Source organism: Glandiceps talaboti, chromosome 6, assembly GCF_964340395.1.
Source record: "Glandiceps talaboti chromosome 6, keGlaTala1.1, whole genome shotgun sequence".
Classification (NCBI taxonomy): domain Eukaryota; kingdom Metazoa; phylum Hemichordata; class Enteropneusta; family Spengelidae; genus Glandiceps; species Glandiceps talaboti.
In genome coordinates this window covers 18675592-18685591 of record NC_135554.1, presented here as the reverse complement: position 1 = coordinate 18685591, position 10000 = coordinate 18675592, and the positions used below count along the sequence as shown (strand labels likewise).

The following is a 10000-nucleotide window of genomic DNA, read 5'->3' as shown; positions in this document are numbered from 1 at the left end:
AATACAGTCTAATTACCAAAATCAACCATTAATTATGCAAATGACTCACGAAAAGTACAAACTAGCTAGCTCTTTATAGGGCGTGTGCGTTTCGATATGATTGATGTTTGTACCAAATTACATGGAATTTGAAAAGTGTTTTCTTAAGATATCGATATGGACCAACTTACCTAAAATAGTTAATTATGCAAAATACTCATTAAAACTACAGCTGCATAACGAACCTATTTCACTCTTTTGCGTACATAAAACGTTCACTTCGATCAAACCATTCTAGTCTCCTGGCGTAGTTTGTACTACCGGTCACCAGATGAGTAGTAACAAAACTCTTTAGGTTACGAGTATTCTTTTTTGCTTCGATCAAACCATTCTAGTCTCCTGGCGTAGTTTGTACCTTAGGGACTTTGTCACCACGAGTCACCAGATGAGTAGTGACACAACTCACGAGAAATAGTGGGGAATAATATAATTATACCTGTTGGAAAAAGTGACGTAAACACAGGTTGTCGTGATTTAGAACGACTAGGGTATATAACCCATATTTTTTGTTCAACGCCAATAACTTATTTATATATATATATATATATATATATATATATATATATATATATATATATATATATATATATATATATATATATATATATATATATATATATATATATATGTATATATATATATATATATATCCCAAAATCTATCCAATTATGCAAATTATTTATAAAGCTGTACCAAGATTTACAAGTACCTGTACTTTGTTGTCGTCGAGGTAAATGATGTGAAATATCAAGCTTGTGTTTGTTGAGATACTGGCTTATTACCAAAATATAATAATTGATAGAAAATAGTGTTTGTACCTGCTTAGTTTGTGACATTGTGCATTGCAGCATAAGATATAGCAAATTGAAATAATATTCATATTCGAAAACAACGTTCTGCACACATGTAAGGTATTCAGTACAATTATGTTGAGTGTTGTCTTTTGTGTTTTTACATCTACTCCTGGTATATTCAATTATAGTATGTCAATACCATCACCTTTTCACAATATCAAACAAAGCTGGAGCAAACGAAATATTTATGAAGGTAAATACAAAAGGAGAGTTCAAACATCACTTAAAAGCTGCTTTGTTCATTGATACCCTGTAAATGCAGCAACTGGTCTTCATTAGAAGTAATATCAATTACACATGTATGTAATAACTCGCCCAATGAAGTCAGTGAACTTATTTGTAGTAATACATAGCTAAACATACTGCATGCCAAATATATGGTTTAAGAATGGTGTTGGCATAATTGAGGATGAGTATAAGGGTACGGAAGGGGGTACTGCAGTAGAATTATTCCACAGTGGAAATGTGTTCAGTATAACCATTTCGTCTCAATCGTCATTCTTTCAAAAATGATAATATGTACCAAAAAGATTTGATGTATTCCCTTTTCTACAGTGCGTTCAGTGTACCGACGATAAGTACAGCTAGGAGATAGGCACAAATGAACAGCATGGACCCACAGAACAGTGATAGTAGAATGTAGTGTTTGGCTGATATCGATGATTCTCTAGTCATCTCTAAGTCTCAGTTGTGTACTTCTTTTATCACCTGCATGGAAAAAAAAATAGAATATTACAACTCAGATTTGAATGAAAGAAAGAATATGTAGCAAACATTTTTTACTGCGATCAATCTAAAATCATCACACAGATATACCGAGGATGTAAAGAGAGATAGAGACACACAGCTATATAGACTGACAAACAAATAGTCTGCGAGTCAAAAAGAAATATAGACAGACAGACAGACAGACAGACAGACAGACAGACAGACAGACAGACAGATAGGTAGATAGATAGACAGGCGAACAGAGAGACACACGCAGACAGACAGAGAGAGACAGACAGAGTGACAGACAGACTGATAACAATGCTTCTACTTGAATTGGTAATGTGTCTACATTTTGCATGTGTAGTACACTATGATTAAAGGGGGTCACCACTCCAGGAAATCAAACTATTTTCATTTTCATAAACTTTGGGTTCTAGGACCGTAGCAGATGTGCATTAGAGGAACAATCAAAAGTGCTTAGTACCTTCAAATAATAGTCATGAATATGCACATATGCATATTTGCTAATAAAACCCGTGAAGGAGACTGTTAGAACAATATAGAGAAGATTAGAAAGTTTCAATGTGACAGTCGTGCGGAAATCATGTGGTGTGAAATAATGAAATCGCTCTCCAGATCCCAAATTTTACGAAATTACTTTTATTTCTTGGAGTGCTGTTCCCCTTTGATATATTTACTTAATTTATTTGAAATTTATGGGGCTTACTTTATTCGATTTTATTATGGCAACCATCCCTAGTGGCCAAAAAACAAAGATGTAACTAAGAACAGAGAAAACTAAGTAATCTTCAGGGATGTCATCGGCGTCGATGTCTGACCGCTCATTGCCTTGAATGTTCTTTTGTGAGGTCAAATCCTGTTCAATTAAAAGGGACAGAAATCAATTGCAAGTCAAACTGTTAAATTAAAGTTGAACTTACGATTGAATGTCCTGTATTCTGCTTGGTAGTACTACATATAACAATAAAAGTATTGTAAGCATGGTAATACCAAATATAACATGGTTAACAATGGGCTATTTTTTCGAATTCCAACGTTCCATTTTTTTTATATAAAAAGGGTTACTTTTAAATATACAAGTAGTTGTTTGATAAACAAGAAATTGAGATTAAATGAGAATAAACTTGTATACTGTTGGTGTTACTAAAATATCATATTAGATGACATTATACATCAATTATATATATAACAATATAGTTTGTTGTTGTTGATTTTTTTACAGACAAAAACGACATGAACTAAACGCCTTGCCAAGGGTGCGGTTACCTCACAATTTACGTGGAAGTCTTCAGTATATTGGAGCCTGATGATGACATGGTTGCGCAAGGTGACGAAACTAATATGTGAAGTACTTTATATAAGCCTAATAAGGAATGTTATGTAGACTTTTTTACATTCTTTAATGGCTGCGCAATATTTTTGTTTTACAATTTACCATATTGTGTGACTATCTATCCGCAGTCCTTACTAATTAGACGGTGCGCCCTCATCGGTTACATAGACTACACAGACTAACAGCTCACCGTGCCGGTACCTACCGGCATGAAGCTTATTAAATTGCGATGGCTTTGTCAGTGTGTTCTACTGAGGACGGTGAGAGCCCCCCGGGGGGAGGGGCCTACTCACCTTATTTGAGTATATGTATGTGTGCCGCTCTTTGTTGTGCATTTCTATAGCCTTTGGTCAAAAAGTGGGGTCTTTTTTCGAGCTGAACTCTAGAACGGGGTCCAATTTGGTTTAAAATATGGTCCGTTGTCGTTTACCAAAGCATAACTGCCATTAAATTGTCCCAAAATTATTTAGGTCTAAACCTATAAAAACCTGTATGGTCTAAAACAATATAGAAATATGTACATCCATCCATCCATCCATCCATCCATTCATTAATTGATTAATTAATTAATTAATTAATTCATCCACCCATTCATTCGTTCATTCATTCATTCATTCATTCATTCATTCATTCATTCATTCATTCATTCATTCATTCATTCATTCATTCATTCATTCATTCATTCATTTATATGTATCATGCATTCATTTGTTCGTGTGTTGGTTGGTTCCTTAATTTGTTTCTTTCTTTGTTTCTTTGTTCGTTGTTTCACTTTCACTCTCTCCCTCCCTCAATCCCTCCCACCTCTCTAAAAAAATTGTGTGGTTCCGATTACGCTCAATTTTAGAATAGGTGGGGTAGGTAGATTTTTTATTTTATTTTATTATATTTTTTTCATGTGTGAGTATCTAGTTCAGGTTTTCTACTGTTTCCCAGATGGTCTCTGTATTATTGATTTCTTCCTTAGCTATCAGATATACAGCCATTACAGATTGGAAGAACAGTTGTATATTGTCTTTTTAAGTTGATATCAGTTTCCGCATCCACTGTTTCTCGTGAGACTTCGGGTAACCAGAACCAAAGAATATTGTTTAGGCCTTCTTTATAACTGAATTAAATAAGATAATTGTTAAGTGTATTAAAATACTGTGTAGCGTCCTGTGTTTGACCGTTAACGTTGTAGTGTCGAAGTATTTACTTTACTGTGCGCTATTTGGCTCCGCTAAAATTTCGGTTCGTAACAATATATATATATATATAAGTGACTTGATGAACAAATAGTGTACAAAGTCGTCCTTCCTTCTAATCCCAGGGTAAATTACTAACAAGCAACGTTTCGGTGCGTCTAGCACACCTTCTTCAAGCTATTACCAACACACGAAAGCTAGCAAATAAACTGTGCATGTCCGAACAAAAGGAAGACATAGTTATATATATATATATATATATATATATATATATATATATATATATATATATATATATATATATATATATATATATATATATATATATATATATATATAATATATCTGAACAAGTAAATTAATAAATAAAATAAATTTATTTATTTATTCATTTCTTTTAAATACATTCAATACTAAAAAAAATTGAGGGAATTTGACTAGAAAATCAAGGTAACAAACAATACCTTAACAAACGTAACGCGTATAAGCTGTGGCAGAGAACAAAAAAAAGTACAAATCGATACTTCAAATGTTGGTAGTCGAAAAATCCAATCTCGTGAATTAATATATATATATATATATATAAATATATATATATATATATATATATATATATATATATATATATATATATATATATATATATATATATATATATATATTATATAATAACTTAATACAACTAAATATTATATTGTTTTTATTTCTCATAATATGACAAAACCGTCCAAGGTTGTGTGATTGGTAACTTTAATATTTTTCCAGGGCACATACTCTGAGGTGGAATCTTAAAAAAACCACTATTGTTATCTAAAATTGCACGTCCATCCTCCAAAATTGACTGTTACTCAAATACCAGTAATTATGACCGACAATAATGGAAATCGGTTAGGAAGAAACAAGTTGCAGTTTGGCTAGACAAAAATCTTTCTAAAATCGCTACGTTTTTATCATCTAACCAAGCAAAAACTTTTACAAAGTACTTCTTTTCATCACCTGACGTCAGAAAGACCTTTGTAATAACAACATTGCTATATTTTTTGCCGTACATCAAATGGTGCATGAATTATACCCAGCTCTCTTACACAACTAAAGTAAATATGAAAGTATACAATCATGGAATATCGCCATTCTCGCAAACCAGAGCTGTTATTTCGTCAGCGAAACTGCGAAACAAAGCGTCTTAGACGGTGCCGTAAAAGAGGCTGGGGTTTACGACGTTGCGTTAGACTAGTGGTGTTCTAATTGGTTCGAGCAACGCTTTGTAAGACGTTCAGTTTCGAAAACTGTCGAAATGAATTGAGTGTGGAACAATATAGTACTGTGTGATATTCATATATATGTCTTCTCTGTAGTATCTATGTATAATTAATTACAACTGACACCAGTATAAGCAAAATTGCTATGATACCGAATATAATAGCAGCAATAATAACTTTCCTTGCGACAGCTAGGGAGACTTTAGCTCTGTCAGAATCACCGGACTGTACAGCATTTCTAGCCTGAAATACGACACAAATTATTGGAAAATATGATGACGTCATGGTGTGGTATGGAAGGTTCTTAAAAGAGGCAAGGTAAGATACGATATGCGATACATTAGAGTACAACAGTAAAGTATAGTACGGTGCCGTGCCCCAAATATGTACAGTACAGTACAGTACAGTACAGTGCAGTACAGTACAGTACAGTACAGTGCAGTACAGTGCAGTACAGTGCAGTGCAGTGCAGTGCAGTGCCGTGTAGCATAACATAGCACAGAACAGCACAACACAACACACAGCAGTACAGTGCTGTGCTGTGCAGTGCAGTGCAGTGCAGTACAGTACAGTACAGTGCCGTGCAGCATAACATAGCACAGAACAGCACAACACAACACACAGCAGTACAGTGCAGTGCAGTGCAGTGCCCTTCCGTGTCGTGCCGTTGCGTGTCGTGCAGCATAGCATAGCACAGAACAGCACAACACAACACAACACAAAGCAGCACAGCACAGTACAGTATAGTACAGCATAGCACAATAATGCGGTATGCTATCGTGGAGTAGAGTATATGCTACTTAATGTCATATTGCTTTTACTCATGTAATTGTAATTTGTATATATAAAATTATTTTCTGGTCTTTTGTGTTAAATTTAAATTTAGTTAAACGTTACCATAGACTGCCACCACCACCACCACCACCACCACCACCGCCGCCGCCGCCACCACCACCGCCGCCGCCGCCGCCACCACCACCACCACCACCACCACCACCACCACCACCACCACCACCACCACCACCACCACCACCACCACAAATAACCTCTTTCAACGATATCTTACATCACTGCCAATATATTACATTACGAAACGTTCACTTCAGAAGACCAGTGTAAGTTTGAAATAAATGACTTGTCCTTACGTCAAACGATACGATGATGGCGATCAGACCCAGTGGGCAACAGCAAAATATACACACTAATACAGAAAACAGCATATAGTAGTATGGAACGTTATCATTAATACAATTGCTACGGGGTGTAATCCTTAGATGGTCGGGAGAACTCTGTTTAAAACAAAACAACAAATGCATAATCAGTCTTTACATTTTGGATGAAGAATTGAGATGTAATAAACGTATAGGGGGAATTATAATATGTGACAATTACCTACACATTTCTTCTCTTGGTATATGTTGAAGAGTACACGTCAGGACAAAGACACTGCTATAAGTCCTTTAAAAAAATAATTGCTTTGTTCCGGTTACCCGACCCCCACCTAGTTTTTCACTACCGCCCCATAAAGATGTTTACGTATTCGAGAAAAAAAAAAAAAATTGCAAAAATTGTAAAGTCTCACAGGAAATATAGTGGATGCGGAAACTGACATCAACTTTAAAAAAGACACTCTGAAATCGTTCTTCCAATCTGTAATGGCTGTACATCTGATAGGAAGAAATAAATAACACAGACAGTTTGGAAAACAATAGAAAACCTGAATTAGACACTCATACAGACAATAATATGATATAATAAAAAAAAAATCCACCTACCCCACCTATTCTAAAATTGAGTGTAACCGGAACCACACAATTTTTTTATTAGGCCTAAGTGTCCGTCAGTTTTGAAACCTACAATCAGCTTTACATGTACATGTATAAGACTCTGAAACCACTTAATATGTCAAAAAAGATCACCTAAATAAGCATATCAAATGTTATGTAATGTCGATGGAACCGGAATAGATAGATATACTTTGGCAACTTTTTTCAAAACAATTTGTTTTGGTTTTGGCTCCGCCTAGACTCGAGGATGTATTTGAAGGAGGACAATGAGTCATTAAAATGTGACCCCTTGAATAGTTCCATTCTCTAAAATATGGCCCTCCCTTGAAAAGCGATTTCTAAAAATGTGGCCCTTCTATTTTCCCGTCCCTCTCCATTATAATTACTGAATGCTCCCTTATCTAAATATGTTCATTTAAGCAAAGAAATTACTTGTAACAATAAATATATTATTTGAACAATGCCGTCAACATTAGCAAACAATGTGAAATGTGTACTTTGAACCGCCACAGACGTTACAGAGAGTTCGGCGTGATGCTTACTCTTAGAAAGATAAATACATGAAATTTAAATATACCTGTGTGTCATGTTCATAAGGTCTGTCATGGCCTTCAGACCGGTGTGTTTGCTTCTTGTCATCCGTGTACTGAGCACTTCCGACGACGTCGAGGAGCGGGGTAGTTTCTACAAAAGCAAGAAGTTGACGACGTATGCGCATGCAAACACTTATCGCAAAGCATGTTTCGTGTTTAAATTTAGTCTTTGAACACAATCGAAATAACAAATTGTACATAAAATAATTTCAAAGGTGTGTTAACCTGTGACATTTTGTACGGATGGACATATACTTAACTGCACGTAAGATTGGATTGCCGCATAAAAGGCTTGCAATTACAAACATGTATGTAAACCAATAATCTCATAGAACTGTGGACTTTGTCAACGATTTAAGTGCATATTGATAGTTACATATTTTGCATGTATGTCAATTATATATGATGATTCCAACTTACCACTACATTCACTATAGTCAGACATATCTACACTGGGATATCATCGCTTAAGTGTCTGTTTGGAAAACCAAAAACAGAAGGAATCCGAATGTGGGCTCGTACATAACGTACATGACTATAAATGCATATCAAGGAAGTAGCATGACCTCACATTCACCTCGCTTACGTGATTACGGTATTAATATTATGCAAAATGTTGTGTTTCAGAATCCGGGCACTGGCGGACTTTCTGGCGAAATGATAGAACACTGTATCATTAGATTGCTATTAAAGTGTGGTACCAACTCAAGGCTGTAACGGTTTCAAATGATATATTTTAATTACCATCCGTGACCTGCTCTGACCTTATCTTGTATATTATGCAGTATGCAAAACACTTCGTCGGGTGACTGCGCGTGCGTCAGTGACCTGGTTACTTTCTCTCCACGTGCACGCGTTCGTTTTCCCGCCCTCCCGGATCCCACCCTTTATGTTTCAACCAGTAACTAGTCTGAGGTTACCTTTCATTCTACTTTATGTAAGAGTGTGCCTTTTGCACAAACCAGTTTATTGTTCTAACACTTTGACTGGGGAAATTTATGGTTTGACTGGGAAATTTATGGTTATGTACTAACGTGAGTGGTAGAGTTCTAATAAATGATGAATGTCAGGCTTTTGCCGCCAAACCCCTGACCTGTGTCCTTAATTACTTTAATAGTAGGGTAATTAGACTGAACAAATTACATGAAGATATACCTTTTAATAGAGTGATTTTCTTGGGAGTAGTTTTTGCAGCCCGTCGGGCATCATTTTAGAAGCCATCAACACAAGGCATGTATTAATTCCAATCACATTATGTTATATGCAGTTCAAACAAATGTAATTTATTTACTGATAAACAGTGACCAGACATAGAGTTTCAGTCCATCGAGTATTAATAGGTGCTCGGTAAGATCTAGTTACTAGGTGGTAGGCCCGGGTAGTAGGGCTAGCTGTATGGACAGTTCAGGTATACATCATTCACACTCGAGATGCAAATGAATTATAGGTTACATGGTAGGATTTTCATTTTCCATTGATGTCTGTTTTGCATAACTTTTTTCAAGTTCAGTAATAGTTATCCCATGATCAGAGGCAAGTAGTGTCGGGTACGTCAGCTTTGGTCTTCCTGGCTTCCTCCTTCCATGCTTTGGTTGCCAAGTAACCAGATCCTTGACTACTTCTTTGCTTCTGTAACAATGACCGGCAAAATTGACCCGTATCCGGCTGATCGTCTCTGAGATCTTTGGTGCACAATTCTTTATTTGGCATATATGTTGTGACCAAGAAATGTTGAGTGCTTTGCGTAGTAGTTGTGTGTAGCATCCATCCAATCGTTCTGGCATACTTTTGGTGATTGTCTATGTTTCAATAAATTAAGTCTGATTCAACTACTGCTCTGAAAAATCTTCGTTTCAGATGTTCAGGTAACTTGACAACAACATACACCTTAATAAACATGATCTTGAATTATGGTGTGTTATTTTAACATAGACTAAAATAGGGCATATTAGAAGTCGTGAATATTCTGAAGTCGTCTCTCGACCCTCTCAAGTTGGACCACTTTCGCTACGGAATGTCCATTCGACAATATTACACAGACTTTGTAGTTATCATGGTTACATCTACAATTTGTGTAACATCTCTCTAGTCCGTGTTATGTATTAAACATAAGGGCTGGTATGGATATCAGTAGAATCACCGTAATTCCAAGCAATATAGTAGCTATTATGATGCTCTTTGCAATGCCAGAGGAATTCCTAGCTCTACTGAGATCT

The 10000-nt window shown here is 35.7% G+C and overlaps 1 protein-coding gene across 1 annotated transcript in view; it reads right to left on the bottom strand.

Annotated features, from left to right (window-relative positions):
- Window positions 1-4876: 4876 nt before the first annotated feature.
- LOC144436330 (uncharacterized) overlaps window positions 4877-10000 on the bottom strand; it is a 12024-nt gene continuing 6900 nt past the window's right edge. Inside the window, exons 5-8 of the mRNA XM_078125098.1 lie at window positions 8205-8259; window positions 7769-7875; window positions 6550-6693; window positions 4877-5647 (exon numbers count right to left, since the gene is read on the bottom strand). The gene's annotated coding sequence lies outside the window, so the exon portion shown is untranslated. The remainder of the gene's footprint in view (window positions 5648-6549; window positions 6694-7768; window positions 7876-8204; window positions 8260-10000) is intronic.